Source organism: Puntigrus tetrazona, chromosome 18, assembly GCF_018831695.1.
Source record: "Puntigrus tetrazona isolate hp1 chromosome 18, ASM1883169v1, whole genome shotgun sequence".
Taxonomy (NCBI): Eukaryota; Metazoa; Chordata; class Actinopteri; order Cypriniformes; family Cyprinidae; genus Puntigrus; species Puntigrus tetrazona.
In genome coordinates, this window is record NC_056716.1 from 5,276,598 (window position 1) to 5,291,760 (window position 15,163).

Below are 15,163 nucleotides of genomic sequence, written 5' to 3' on the forward strand. Positions count from 1 at the left end.
ATTATTATTAAATAATTAATATATTTTTGTTATTAAAGTAAATTCTGAAAATAAATGATTGACATACCACTGAATTTCCATTTTCTGACCACATAAAAAAACATAAAAAATAAATAATGTATAATAAAATACCTTATGTGATCACAGAGAGACAAAATAATAGGCTTGTATAAGATGAGCAAAATCTCCACAGAACTCATCACCAATGATCACAGTGAGATGCATCACAGTGAGATGCAGTGAGACGCATGATGGTTAGAAAAGAGTTGCGTCCACCTTGATCTAATGTAATGCTGACGTGTGCCAAAAAACTGTTACGGTGGAGAGGTGGCTGCGTATACATAATTTCAAACACTATGCCAGTGCAATTTCTGTGTCAGATATGTAATTGTTGTAGTATTTCTGAAAACAAAAATCAAATATCTGTTAAAATAGAAATTGATGATAAATACACATTTTCTATTAAATTAAATCTACCACTTTACGTGTACTAAAACATTTTTTACTAAAATCATTTCATCAACACTGCACGAGAGCCTACTCTAGTCTACATTTCAGGCAAGGCTAGGCGCATCCCAAACCAGCCTAATATAAAGCACTGATAAAATGATATGCAGATTAATGTATGACATTATCTAGCAATATTCAGTGACTTTTCAAGCTACTTTTAGCTACTTTCCTTTCAAAGAAGTTGGTAACAGTAGGGTTGAGCCTGTTCAGTACCTGGATGGGAGACCTGGAAAAACTAGGTTGCTGCTAAAAAAGCCAGTGAGGCCAGCAGGTGGTACTCACCCTGTACTGTGTGAGTCCTAATACCCCACTGTGTATTGATGGGGACAATATACTGACAAAAAGCAACATCATTCAGATGAGGCATTGAACTGAGGTCCTGACTCTCTCTTTTGGCTGTGATTTATTGAAACTGAAAGCCCAATACAACTGTGCTTCCTTGAAGTTTTTTTTCTTGTTTGTTTGTTTTTATTTTTAACAAACTTTCTGCTTAATGAACTTATAGTTTGACAACACCTCAAAGGATTCTGGTTAAAGTGTAAATTAGCTGAATTGTGTTTGATTTGTGAACTATAAAACAATTGTATTTCTCAGCTACATCCTTGAATGACATTATTTTATCTATTTTTAAACTTTAAGTTAAATTATGTGTGTGTGTGTGTGTGTGTGTGTGTGTGTGTAACTCGCGGTTTCAGTTATCCTAAATTTAAAAATTTAATTCTAAATTATATTTGGTAGGGTAAAATCTACCTGGCACCTGTAATTATAACGTTGCAAGGAAGTTAAAAATCCTATTGTTAATATATGCCACTGTTACAATACTTTTCAAAACAAACAAGAATACAAATAGATGTAGAAGAAACAAAATGTATATAATATATTAATATATATATATATATATATATATATATATATATATATATATATATATATATATATATATATATATATAAGTATATAAATATATTTTAAGTTGTATTTTTCAGGCTTTTCTGGAAATTATCTAATCTCCACTGTTAAAATACTCACAAAATACTGTCTGACAATGTGATAATATCTTGCTAATTAATCTGACTTTATTCCACCCCTATTTTGCTTAACTCATGTCCTGCCCTATGATGTCACTGGCCACGTTCTCAATCATTCTTTCATACTATTTATGTTTATAAAAGCGTGAATACTGTATCATGCATTTGCATTTGGCAGTCACATTTGAGCTCAATCTTTGGGATGTTCCTCTACCTTTATACATTCTTGTTTTTCTATCAGCTTCATACCAAGGCAGGAAACACTCTTTGCCGAATAATGGGAGATCCACAGTATCCGCTGCTTTCTAAGGATGGAGACATAACAATTGGAGGCCTCTTTCCAGTCCACAGCATAGAATCATTACCTTCATTTGAGTTTACAAAGAAACCTCAGCTTATATCATGCTCCAGGTTTGTTACATTTGCAAGAGCAAACTGAAAATATGTTTCATTTTATAAAAGATTAAGGAGAACAATATATTCTTACTTTCTTAATTATCTTTTCCAATGTATCACTTTTTAAATGCAGTTTTTATTTAACAATTTATTGATCCATTTTGCAGTGTGTATCTGAGAGATTTTCGACTGGCACAAATCATGATATTTGCCATTGAGGAGATTAACAGAAGTGAAAGCTTGCTCCCAAATGTCTCTGTTGGCTATAGAATCTATGATACCTGTGGATCAAGACTGTCTACTATGAGTGCAACTATGGGACTGATGAATGGTCAGGAGTTTGGTGCAGGATACAGATGCAGTGGCCAGTCTCCTTTACATGCTATAATAGGCGAATCAGAGTCTTCTCAACAGTGATTCTGTCCAGAACTACGGACCTTTTAAAATTCCAGTGGTAAAAAGCAATAACACTGAATGTTTAACACAATTACCAAGTGCAGTATCACTGTGTATTGTGCTTTCTTTTTCAGATAAGTCACTCAGCCTCATGTGACTGTCTCAGTAATAGGAAAGATTACCCTTCAGTCTTCAGGACAATGGCTAGTGATTACCACCAGAGCAGAGCACTGGCATCCATAGTCAAGGACTTAGGATGGTCTTGGGTTGGAGCTGTAAACAGTGACAATGAATATGGAAACTATGGAATGGCAATATTTTTGAAAATAGCCCAGGAGAAGGATTTGTGTAGAGTACTCTGTCAAATTCTACCGAACAGAGCCAGAAAAACTCCAGAAAGTGGTAGACACAATAAAAAAAAGCACAGCAAAAGTTATTATTGCATTTACTTCACTTCCTGAGATGGGCTTACTTACTGAACAGTTAAGTATTCAGAACATTACAGGCTTCCAAATGATTGGAGTGAAGTCATGGATAACTGTAAACAGTCTGATTACTCCAAACATTTTTCGGGTGCTTGGAGGGTCACTTGGGTTTGCAGTGAGAAAAATCAACATTGAAGGTTTTGCAGATTATGTTTTAAAGGAATTCTGGAACACAGCTTTTCCATGTTCACAAAATGAGGGGAATTATTCTCAATATTCATTAGACTGCAGTAGATATAAGGAACTACTTTCATTAAAAAATTACAACAAAGATGTGCCTGAACAAAGATATGCAAGCTACGTCTACAAAGCAGTTTATGCTGTGGCTCATTCACTGCACGGTCTACTCAGTGCACAGAGAAAAGAAGGTTGTGAGGAAGGCCGGACAATACAACCACAGCAGGTAAAGATAAAATAAAGGTGAATATTAAGGACACAACTGAGGGAACCATCATTTAAAATGCCTCAGTTATAGTGTAAATGTCTTTTTTCACTAGATTGTTGACACTCTAAAAAAGGTAAATTTCACCATAAAAACAGGAGATTATGTGTGGTTTGACAACACTGGAGTGCAGTAGCCCAATATGACATTATTAACTGGCAAAAGGACTCAGATGGTGCAATACACTTTAAATCAGTGGGATACTATGATGCCTCGCTGCCCCCTCATCAACGCTTAGTGCTTAATACTAAAAACATAATCTGGAGTGGAGGACAGCTGGAGGTAAATAGCAGTAATAGGTTTGTCCTTCCATAGTTTGTTTAAATTAAGAGAATCAATAAATCAATGCATCATTAATAATAACAACAATTCTGTATTGATCACAAATAAACCTCTAATAATATGTTTAATAATAAATGATACATTCACTTTTCATTTGTTAATGCATTAACTAAAGTAAAGTGACAGTAAAATGCTCAGTAGACCAAAATAATTGTGCCTGACTATTATATAATAGCTCTTTTTTGCTCAGAAACCAAGGTCTGTGTGCAGTGAAAGCTGTCCTCCAGGAACTAGGAAGGCTGCAAAAAGAGGAAGACCTATCTGCTGTTTTGACTGTATTCCATGTGCAGAAGGAGAAATCAGTAATGAGACAGGTAATCTCATAGCACAGCTCATTTTTGTAATTTGCTTTTCCTTTGTTTTCAGATGTCTCAACTTTATTTTCCAGATTCAAATAACTGCAAGCAGTGTCCAGAAGAATTTTGGTCTAATGCTGAGAAAAATAAATGTGTGTTAAAGGCTGTAGAGTTTCTGTCTTTCTCAGAAGTTATGGGTATAGTTTTAGTTTTTTTCTCACTGTTCGGAGCAGGATTAACTGTGCTGGTGGCCATCCTCTTTTACCGAAAGAAGAACACCCCCATAATAAAAGCCAACAACTCAGAGCTTAGTTTTCTGCTGCTCTTCTCATTAACTTTGTGTTTCCTCTGTTCACTCACCTTCATTGGTCGACCCACTGAATGGTCCTGTATGTTACGTCACTCAGTGTTTGGGATTACTTTTGTTCTCTGTATCTCCTGTGTTCTGGGAAAAACAATAGTAGTGTTGATGGCCTTTAAGGCTACACTTCCAGGAAGTGATGTCATGAAATGGTTTGGACCTGCACAACAACGACTCTGTGTTCTTTCCTTTACTCTTGTACAGGTTCTTGTATGTGTGCTTTGGCTAACAATATCTCCTCCATTTGCTCACAAAAATATGACATATTATAAGGAAAAGATCATTCTTGAGTGCAGTCTGGGTTCTACCATAGGTTTCTGGGCTGTGCTCAGTTATATTGGACTATTAGCTATATTTTGCTTCATTCTGGCTTTTCTGGCTCGCACACTGCCTGATAACTTCAATGAAGCAAAATTCATCACATTCAGTATGCTCATATTTTGTGCTGTATGGCTCACCTTTATCCCAGCTTATGTCAGTTCTCCTGGAAAATATACTGTAGCTGTGGAGATATTTGCCATTTTAGCCTCAAGCTTTGGCTTACTATTCTGTATTTTTACACCTAAATGTTATATCATCCTGTTCAAGCCTGAACAAAATACAAAGCAAAATATGATGGGAAAAACAATGTCTAAGTCCGGGTAATAAATAAATGTGTTTATTAACTTAATGTGATTATTGTTGTTTGTTTTATTTTTGTAAAATGTAAAAACATTTGAATAATTGTAATAAATGTTAAGATGCTGACAAATCTAGCATACATGTTCACTACATTTGAAATGGAAAATTGATAGTTTACTGTAATATATTTCTATATATATTTTTCACCTTCAGATATAAAAAAACTGTCAGTTTAAGAAGGTTGTGAGGAAGGCCTGACAATACAACCATAACAGGTAAATATAAAATAAAGGTGAATATGAAGGACGCAACAGAGGGAACCATCATTTGAAATGCCTTAGTTATAGTTTAAATGTCTTTTTTCACTAGATTGTTGATGCTCTAAAAAAGGATCACCATAAAATTTCACCATAAAAACAGGAGATTATGTGTGGTTTGACAACACTGGAGGTGCAGCAGCCCATTACAACATTATTAACTGGCAAAAAGACTCAGATGGTGCAATTCACTTTAAATCAGTGGGATACTATGATGCCTCGCTGCCCCCTCATCAACGTAGTGATTATATAATTGATGCAAATTACATACAGTGTAAATATGGATCTTACACACACACTGTAAAAAAATAGTTTCAAAGTTTCCTGCTGCTTAAAAATGTTTAGATGAGTCAACTTATCTTATTTAAGTGACAATAAATAAATAAATTTGGGCTTAAAAATGTGGCAATGGTTATTAAATGCTTTATGTTATATGCTTTATATGCTTTTTTTTGCAAGCCAGGAATAACATTGTGATATCACATATCAAATCAACCTTTCCACCCTTCTCTTGTGGTCTAACAGAAAACCAACGCCACATGAATCATAAAACCTACATTTCAACAATGAAGACTGTGGGAAAAAAAAAAAAAAGATAATAATACAAAAGGCATTTGTTGATTGTTGTTTTGTGAGATTTACTTGGAGATCTTTTTTAGCTGCTATAGTCCAGTTGTTTAATTTATGTTTAAATTATGACATTATGACATTTATGATAAGTTCTACCCGTGTCAAGGATAATTCAAGCATTTTAATGTCCCAAAATTGTATCAACCACGACATATACAGGCAATTTGGTGGAAGCCAGTTGTTACAGATTTGTCAGGCTCTTCCACCAGCCAACCACCATCCAGCACCCCTGTCAGCCAACCACAACGTTCCCAATCTTTGTGGTTGGCTAAGTACTATTCAGACACACCTGCACATCATCATCACCTCATCATTTCATACCTTAGATGCAGCCAGTGGATGTAATGAGAAGTCTTTGATGATGACTTATCAGCAAGGTTTAGAGTCTCTACTCTGTCTCCAATTAGCTGCCTATGATGACTTTGGATTGGAATTTATCCATCTGTCAGTACCCTGTTCTTCCCACATGCAAGCTTGCTACTCTACAGACAAGACCCTAACTATTTAATCAATCAATCGATCATTTTTATTTGCATAGCGCTTTTAACAACACAGGTTGCATCAAAGCACTGTACAGTATAAGGTAGAAGAATACAATGACAGGGATGTATAATGACGAGAGTGAACAATTTGTTATTAAATGCAGAGACAGTCTCTGTAATCAATTCAACGATAATCACTAGAAGTTAAGTGTCCCCAACAAAGCAAGCCAGAGGCGACATTACACTCCTCCAGTTCCAGTGCGTGCTCCAGGTTCTCCATGTCAATACAGAAAGTCAAGCCACCAAAATTCCCAAACAAAGCTTCCAAGAGATTTGTTAATACCTGCTATTGTTCATCACCATTCTGCCATAACTAATCTGTCAAACCACCTTATTTTACTCACCTCTGTGTCACGGTGTGTTTCGTTACCAGTGTTGTGCTAAAAGATGTTTTTGTTTTTTTTTTGCAGATGTTAAGCAAGCTAGCCAAATTGATTTTTTGTAGCGTCTCAAAAGGCATTTAATACTGTGAATCATGAAATTCTCCTACACAAATTAAAGTTCTATCAGCAGGCAATAAATTGGTTTAGATCACATTTGGGTCTTTTGTTGTTTTTTTAGTCAATGATTTACCAAATTGATGCAAGCAAAGTAAATGTCAGTTAATGCCGACGGCACAGGCAATTTATGTACTGGTACAGACTCCAAACTTAGCTACATACGTATGTATTAACAAATGGTGTGTCACAGTGACTACAGAACAATTGTTTGACCCTGAATTGTAGAAAAACTGTCTCAAATATGGCTTTATAGTGGTTTTAAAATTAAGATTAATCAAAATATAATTATGATTTAATTTAAAATGTAATCAAATAAATAAAAAATCAGTTCCATATGGACCCCAGTGCTCTACCAGTTGTCAAGGATTCAATGAGTGAGGGCCTGGTGCCAGACACTTCACCACATCTGCCTGATGAGGGGATAAAGGAGCCCAACAGGGCCTGATGTATGGACAGTCTGGAGCAGTTAACAAGCCAACCCCGGCCTCTCAGTGGCTCTATCCGTTTAAGAAGAGAACACAGGAGGATACCAGATTTACACAAAGGCTAATGTGTTAGGGGTCACCCAGCCTTCAGCTATGTGTCTTTGTGGGACAGAGCAAAGCTAGGGTTGGGTCTAACTCCCCTGGGGTCAGCGCTTGGAGGTCCACCACCTGATCTCTAAAAGGAGTAGTGGGAAACTTTGGCGCATAGCTGGGCTGCCTCTTCAGTGTTACCTGGGTATCTGCCATCCCAAACTCTAGACATGATTTTGTAAGGGTCCCCCTTTTCCTGCAGAACGGAATCCAGAGGCCCTGGTCGAAGGTCAATGCGTGTTCGGTCTTTTCTTTGCGTCTCGTTAAAAATCACTAATATTTATTAATCTTTTGGAGGACTCTCACTGTCATTTGTGCCTATGGGCTGAATGGCAGTGTAGAGTACCTGGCCTTCTTGGAGTCCTTGGGAGGGGTGCTGGAAAGTTCTGTTGGGGGACTTCAACGCTCACGTTGGTGATGCTAGTGACACCTGGAGGGGCGTGATTGGGAGGAACGGCCCCCCCGATCTAAACCTGAGTGGTGTTCTGTTGTTGGAATTCTGTGCTAGTCACAGTCTGTCCATAACGAACACCATGTTCAAGCATAAGTGTGTCCACCAGTACACGTGGCATCAGGACACCCTAGGGCGGAGGTCAATGATCAACTTTGTGGTTGTATCATCTAATCTCCGGCCGCATGTCTTGGAAACACGGGTGAAGAGAGGGGCGGAGCTGTCAACTGATCACCACCTGGTGGTGAGTTGGATCCGTTAGCGGGGGAGGAGGCCAGACAGACTTGGCAGGCCCAAACGTACCATGAGGGTCTGTTGGGAACGTTTGGCAGGTCTGGTTGGCTTGTGGGACTCCTGAGGCAGCTGACAGATAACGGTGGGCCAAGCGGACCACTGCCCGGGTGGTTGTGCAGGCAAAAACTCGGGTCTGGGAGGAGTTCGGGGAGGCCATGGAAAATGACTATCGGACGGCCTCAAATAGGTTCTGGCAAACCGCCCGATGCCTCAGAAAAGGGAAGCAATGCCCTGCCAACACCATATACAGTGCTGGTGGGAACCTGCTAACCTCGACTGGGGATATTGTCGGGCGGTGGAAGGAATACTTTGAGGACCTCCTCAATCCCGCCAACACGTCTTCCACTGAGGGAGCAGAGGCCGGGGAAACAGGGGGGGACTCGACCATCACCCTGGCTGAGGTCACTGAGGTTGTTGAGAAGCTCCTCGGTGGCAAGGCACCAGGGGTGGACGAGATCCGCCCGGAGTACCTCAGGTCTCTGGATGTTGTAGGGCTGTCTTGGCTGACACGCCTCTGCAGCATCGCATGGACGCGGGGGAAAGTACCTCTGGACTTGCAGACCGGGGGGTGGTTCCTCTTTTTAAGAAGGGGGACCGGAGGGTGTGCTCCAACTATAGGGGGATCACACTTCTCAGCCTCCCTGGGAAAGTCTATGCCAGGGTACTGGAGAGGAGAATCTGTCCGATAGTTGAACCTCAGCTTCAAGAGGAACAATGTGGGTTTCGTCCTGGACATGGAACACTGGACCAGCTCTATACCCTCTTCAGGATGCTGGAGGGTTCCTGGGAGTTTGCCCAACCAGTCTACGTTTTGTGGATTTGGAGAAGGCATTCGACTGGGTTCCTCGTGGTGTCCTGTGGGGGGTGCTCTGGGAATATGGGGTAAGGGGCCCTTTGCTAAGGGCTGTCCGATCCCTGTATGATCAGAGCATTGCCGGCATTAAGTCAGACTTGTTTCCAGTGTATGTTGGACTCCGACAGGGCTGCCCTTTGTCACCGGTCCTGTTTATTATTTTTATGGACAGGATTTCTAGGCGCAGTCGGGGGCCGGAGGGGGTCTAGTTTGGTGACCTCAGGATAGCTTCTCTGCTTTTTGCTGATGATGTTGTTCTGTTGGCTGCATCTGGCCAAGACCTACAGTGTGTGCTGGGGCGGTTTGTAGCTGAGTGTGAAGTGGCAGGGATGAAAATCAGCACCTCCAAGTCTGAGGCCATGGTCCTCAGTCGGACAAGGGTGGCTTGCCCCCTTCAGGTTGGTGGGGAGCTCCTGCCTCAGGTGGAGGAGTTTAAGTATCTTGGGGTCTTGTTCACGAGTGAGGGAAGGATGGAACGAGAGATTGACAGACGGATTGGTGCAGCTTCTGCAGTAATGCGGTCGCTGTACTGGTCTGTCATGGTGAAGAAGGAGCTGAGCCGCAAGGCAAAGCTCTCAATTTACCAGTCGATCTTCGTTCCTACTCTCACCTATGGTCATGAGCCTTGGGTCATGACCGAAAGGATGAGATCCCGGATACAAGTGGCCAAAATGAGTTTCCTCCGTAGGGTGGCTGGGCGCTCCCTTAAAGATAGGGTGAGGAGTTCAGTCACTCGGGAGGATCTCGGAGTAGACCCACTGCTCCTCCACATTGAGAGAGGCCAGCAGAGGTGGCTCGGGCATCTGTTCCGGATGCCTCCCGGACACCTCCCCCGGAAGTGCTGGAGGAAGTGTCTGGGGAGAGAGAAGTCTGGGCGTCCCTGCTTAGACTGTTGCCCCCGCGACCCGGCCCCAGATAAGCGGAAGAAAAAGAAAAAGAATTAACTATAATATTTCCTAGTTTCGACTTATCGTTCGTTAGGAGTCTGGGTCGCTTAGAGACCTTGTTTGGCCAGACTCACGACACATCTGGGCTAGTCCAGGTCTTAGTCAGAGGCTACCCCGTAGATCACTTACCTTAATGCAGCCATCTCCTCAACAGACTCAAAAACAGTAATTTTTTATGCGTTCCCTAAGTAATAGCATGCTAAGCCATTGTGTTTTGTCACTTTCCTTATATACTCAGACCAGACAAAGAGAGATCAAATGTAGTTGTATAAACCTTTTGGTGTTTAGGTTGCCATGCTCCAGTGTCACACCTGGCTGGGACACTTTCAGAGACCCAAAAGGAGGACACACCTCCTTCTCAACAGAACACAGTTCTACCAAGTTCTTAATCTTCTCCATAATATAAGTGATTACTGTGAAATTGAGACCAATTTACCAATCGCACTGAGACCTTTCAAATGAGACGAAACATGTGTGAAGAGTGAAGAACAATAGGTTCATAAGACACATGACATATAATGCCTTATTCCTAATTAACTTTAAACCGAGTATTTTGGGCAGAAGGAGTGGAAGCAGGAAGAGCAGAGGTGATGAGGGTGTCATAAAAGCAACAGGGGGGTGGTGTTGTTTACTCTATTTTTGAAGTCCTTTTGTTCATTTGGAAATCCCTTCTCAGAATAATCTTACTGCATTTACAGGTTTTGATTCACCTCCTTACAATTTGTCGACCTCCTTACAAAAATATCTGTAGGTACCCTCTTGGTGGAGGCCAGAGTGGGCAGGAGCAGAGATTTCATTGACAAAAACTTCAGCTTGACAGCTGGCAAAGGCTCAAATGGGCCCTGTTGTACTGTACTGCTCTCAGCACTAGAGACTTTGAGGGTGGAGGGAGACAGCCTTTGACCCAACTCTTGCTGTAGAAAAGACAGCATAACTCTGATTGGAAATGTTCTGGGTTCTTCTTTTTGAGAAGAACACCACTTGACAAACAGGTTCCATTTCAAAGCATAAGCATGTCTTATACATGACGGTCTCGCTGAAGCGATGGCATCAACTACCCCTTGGGGTAGGTCACCTAGAACCACCGCATCCTGTCCAGACCTCTGGAAAACCCATGTCTGGTACCTTGACAGGATGAGGGTGCCAAAGGGCACCATGTCTCAGTGTCTTCCTCCTAAACTGTTTGTGAGCTGTGCTTGAGTGTCTGAATGGCTTCCTGCTCAGGGCCTGGTCCTCGATTCTCAGGGATCAAAACTGCTTAACACACTAACTCAATCAACATAAAACATAGAACCATTTTGTCTGAGAGCACTAACGGACCAGATGTGCAGTGCAAATTTAACCCAGTCCAGTAATAATCGGTTATAAGATAAACACAAGCGTTTGATTTACATTCCAAATCTCACACTGAGAGGCTCCCCACATCTTCACAGCATGACCTCTATGACTGTACGTCAGCATGACCGTAAGGCAATCAGTATTCTCATTCCATCAATAGGTAACTGTTCCTGATACCTCCTGAAACAAAAGGCCATGTCTATTCACTGTGAGTGAATCACAAAGAGATTAGCCAGGATGATCGCCAACCCATTAGAAACACCAGGATTTTTCCAGACAAGACCTTGCTTTCGGTTCACCAGTTGGTCATGCAAAGAAACCTCAATCTCCTACTGAATGGTGCAAATTTCAAGATGTTAACGATAAGCTAAATCTCTGCTTTGATTAATTCTCTCAGGTTGCGATCTTAGGAATTAATAACAAATACTATGCTTGGACTTCAAACTTGGTAATCCTCACATCACCTGAATATTAGTTAAATGAACTCCAATTCCCATGTGCCCCATACCTAGGACTGATAACCTACCCACGTGTCTCTCTGTAAATGGTGCTTTAATTTGCACATTTTACCGACACTTACTGAAAGTTTATAAAAAATAAAACAAAGAAACAGGAAAGATGAACTTCAGGGCAGGAAAAGAATTTGCAAAAGTTTGGTGGACTGGAAAATGAACATTTAAACAAAAGACAACATGCAATTAGTGAGAATTGCAAGATACAAACTTGCAATTGCTACAAAAATAAGATTTGCGAGTTTATATCTCTATGACTGTATTTCTCACAACTGCAAGTTTATCAATCACATTTCTGTTTTTTTTCTGAGAAAACTATTTATTGTATTTCTCTCAAGTTTTTTCATGGGTGCAGTTTATATATAGGTATGCATAAAACAACATTAACATTCAATACTAGACAAAGGAACAACTGAATAGACTAGAACTAAAGTAGGTGCGCTACTGTGAGGGGCAGACAGGTGAGGAGGATCAGCTACTTTGGACAAAGGTTAACTAACATAATGAAACACATGGATAAACATGAATGAAAACACAAAAAAAGTCCAAGACAACTAATAAGAATGGAACATAGGAGAGTGGTAGTGGGTTTGAAACGGGAAGAATGCAGTGGCAAACAGCAGGCAGGAAGGTAGGCAGAAGACCATGCAGATAGGATGGAGGGAGGATCTAGGGAGAAGAATAAAGGAGCAGAAAGAGCCAGGTGGGCGACAGGGCCAAGATGTAGCTGGAGAGAAGGAGGAGCCGGAGGGATGAAAAAATGAGGCACAGACTGAGGAGTGGAGCCCCTGGGTGGGGTATGGTGGTATAGCGGGTTATGACTGAAAATGCGGAGTGGAGCTGCTAGTCTATGGACCGAGGCAGAGTCCAGGATTTAGAGTGTCGAGGTGGAGGCAAGGGATCCCCCAGAGCTACGACATCTATTGAGATTAGCAGACTTGCTATCACGCTGCACTGATGGCTGCCAAGAAACAGGGAAGGCGATGGAGAGGACTGATCAAGGAGTTGAAATGGTGTGGGCCACTTCTATCACTGTAAGCACCAACGTCAGGGGAACACCCCCTCCAGTCATTGTAGTGCTGATATGTTATTCAGGGCAGACAGTTATTTCCAGGTGGGCAGACTGTCATTTCCAGGTAGGCGGACAGTTCAAGATAGACAGACAGTTTAAATACAACCTCTGTGGTTGTTTCAGGACAGGTAGACAGTTCAGGACAGACAAAAGGTTTAAAGGATGGCAAAGAAAGGGCTTATCAACATACAAATCTAAATTGAAGTGTATTAAGTGCACCCTGCACAATTATAAAACAAACTCACTACTATTATTAAGCTCAAACAGCGACATGAGCATGTAGCAAGTAGCATGAGCTAAAACCTCCAGTTCTGATGGACACTCGGTGACGTTTTATGAGCCTGATCAATGCTATAGTTTATCTCTGTAGCACATACAGGACATACAGAGTTACCTAGTTCTCAGGTGCACTGTCTAGGTCAAATAGCCTACTTAAGTTATGCATTTGGTTTGAGATAATAGGAATGCATATCCAGTTTAGTAATTTTTTACAACATTTAAAGGTCAAATATTTAACATTTCTGGAGTTTTTTTTACACCACTGTAAATTTTGAAAATACCCTTATGAAATATTAAAATTTTCCTCAGAAATTCTGTGTTGTGTATCTGGTTATCAAATGAAGGCATAAAACATTAATTTACTTTATCTTTCAATTATTGAAAATTAAACTTTTTTGGGGGGAACAAACAAAATGGCATTTACTATTAGGAATTAAACAATAGTAATATATTTCTGCTGCATAATAGTTTGCATTGTTGACATTACTTCAGCATTTTCCAATCTCAAAAACAGAGACCCCAGAGAGAAAAAAAACAGAGAAAAACACTGCAGACACTGTTTTAGTGTTAAGCAAAACTAAGCAAATCTAAGCAAAACAGAGACTTTGAAAATGATGGGATGGTTCACTCTGCAATATTAATTTATGCAAAATTGGCTAATTAAGTAATTTATTTGTTTATTTATTTATTTTTTTGTACTGCCCTTCAAAGGCTACATGCATATATGTTTCCTGGAAAATAAAATAAGTTCAAATATCCTGGTGTTCGAATTGTAAAAGTTCTCCATCTGGAGCATTTAAATATTTTGTAGTATTTGTGTGAAAAGATGGATCTCAAAATAAAACAGCCATTGTTGGAAATAATTTACAGATTGAGATTACACCTGTAGTGTATGCATAAATTCACTGCATTAATCACCTCCATTAAATGGCACAAGTAGGTTATCTGTTAGCACACGTATGTGTCAGAGCACTTTTACATTATAGTACCTTATGTCAACTTCAGAAAATTACCTTAAATCTGTCAAACAAATCAGTCCTGCCCTATGATGTCACTGGCTGTTCATCCATACTAATTATGCATATAAAAATTCAAGTGCTGTATCAAGTCATTTGGCAGCCACAGCTGAGCTCAACATCTGAGATGCTTCTCTTTTTTTACATACTTTTGCTTTTGCAGCAACTTCAAACCAAAGCAGGTAACTCCATTTGCCGATTGATGGGAGACCCTAAGTACCCACTATTTTCCAAGGATGGAGACATAACAATTGGCGCACTTTTTCCAGTCCACAGCAAAGAAACCTTATCTTCATTTATGTTTAAGCAAAAACCTCAGCTATTATCATGCTCAAGGTTTGTTAAAATTTAAATATTTTTGCAGATAATGTACTTACTGTTTTTTTACTGTTTACGATATGTGGGGCAGAGGAAAGTAAAGTAAATGCAAATTATATTCTTCACTTTTCCAATTGATGTATCTGTTTGTTAATTTAATTGCTATTTAGCCAATTGATTTAAAATGTAATTTCATAGTGTGAATCTGAGAGATTTTCGACTGGCTCAAATGACGATCTTTGCCATTGAGGAGATTAACAGAAGTAAACATTTGCTCCCAAATGTTTCTATTGGTTATCAAATCTATGATACCTGTGGTTCAAGACTGTCTACCATAAGTGCTATTATGGCATTATTGAATGGTCAAGTGTATGCTGCAGGAAATAGATGCAATGGACAGTTTCCAATACATGCTATCATAGGAGAAACAGAATCTTTAGCCACAGTGATTCTGTCCAGAACTACGGGACCTTTTAAAATTCCAGTGGTAAGGAATAACTGTACAGCTTATTCAATACAATGAAGTGTTTTGATGACTGTTTCATGTATTTATTTTTTTACCTTTTGTTTTGTTTTCTCTTAGATAAGTCACTCAGCTTCGTGCGACTGTCTCAGTGATAGGAAAGATTACCCCTATTTCTT

At 40.0% G+C, this 15,163-nt stretch overlaps 1 pseudogene; it reads left to right on the forward strand.

The window, feature by feature from the left end:
* Positions 1 to 1,728: 1,728 nt before the first annotated feature.
* Positions 1,729 to 4,901, forward strand: LOC122322944 (annotated as a pseudogene).
* Positions 4,902 to 15,163: the final 10,262 nt, after the last annotated feature.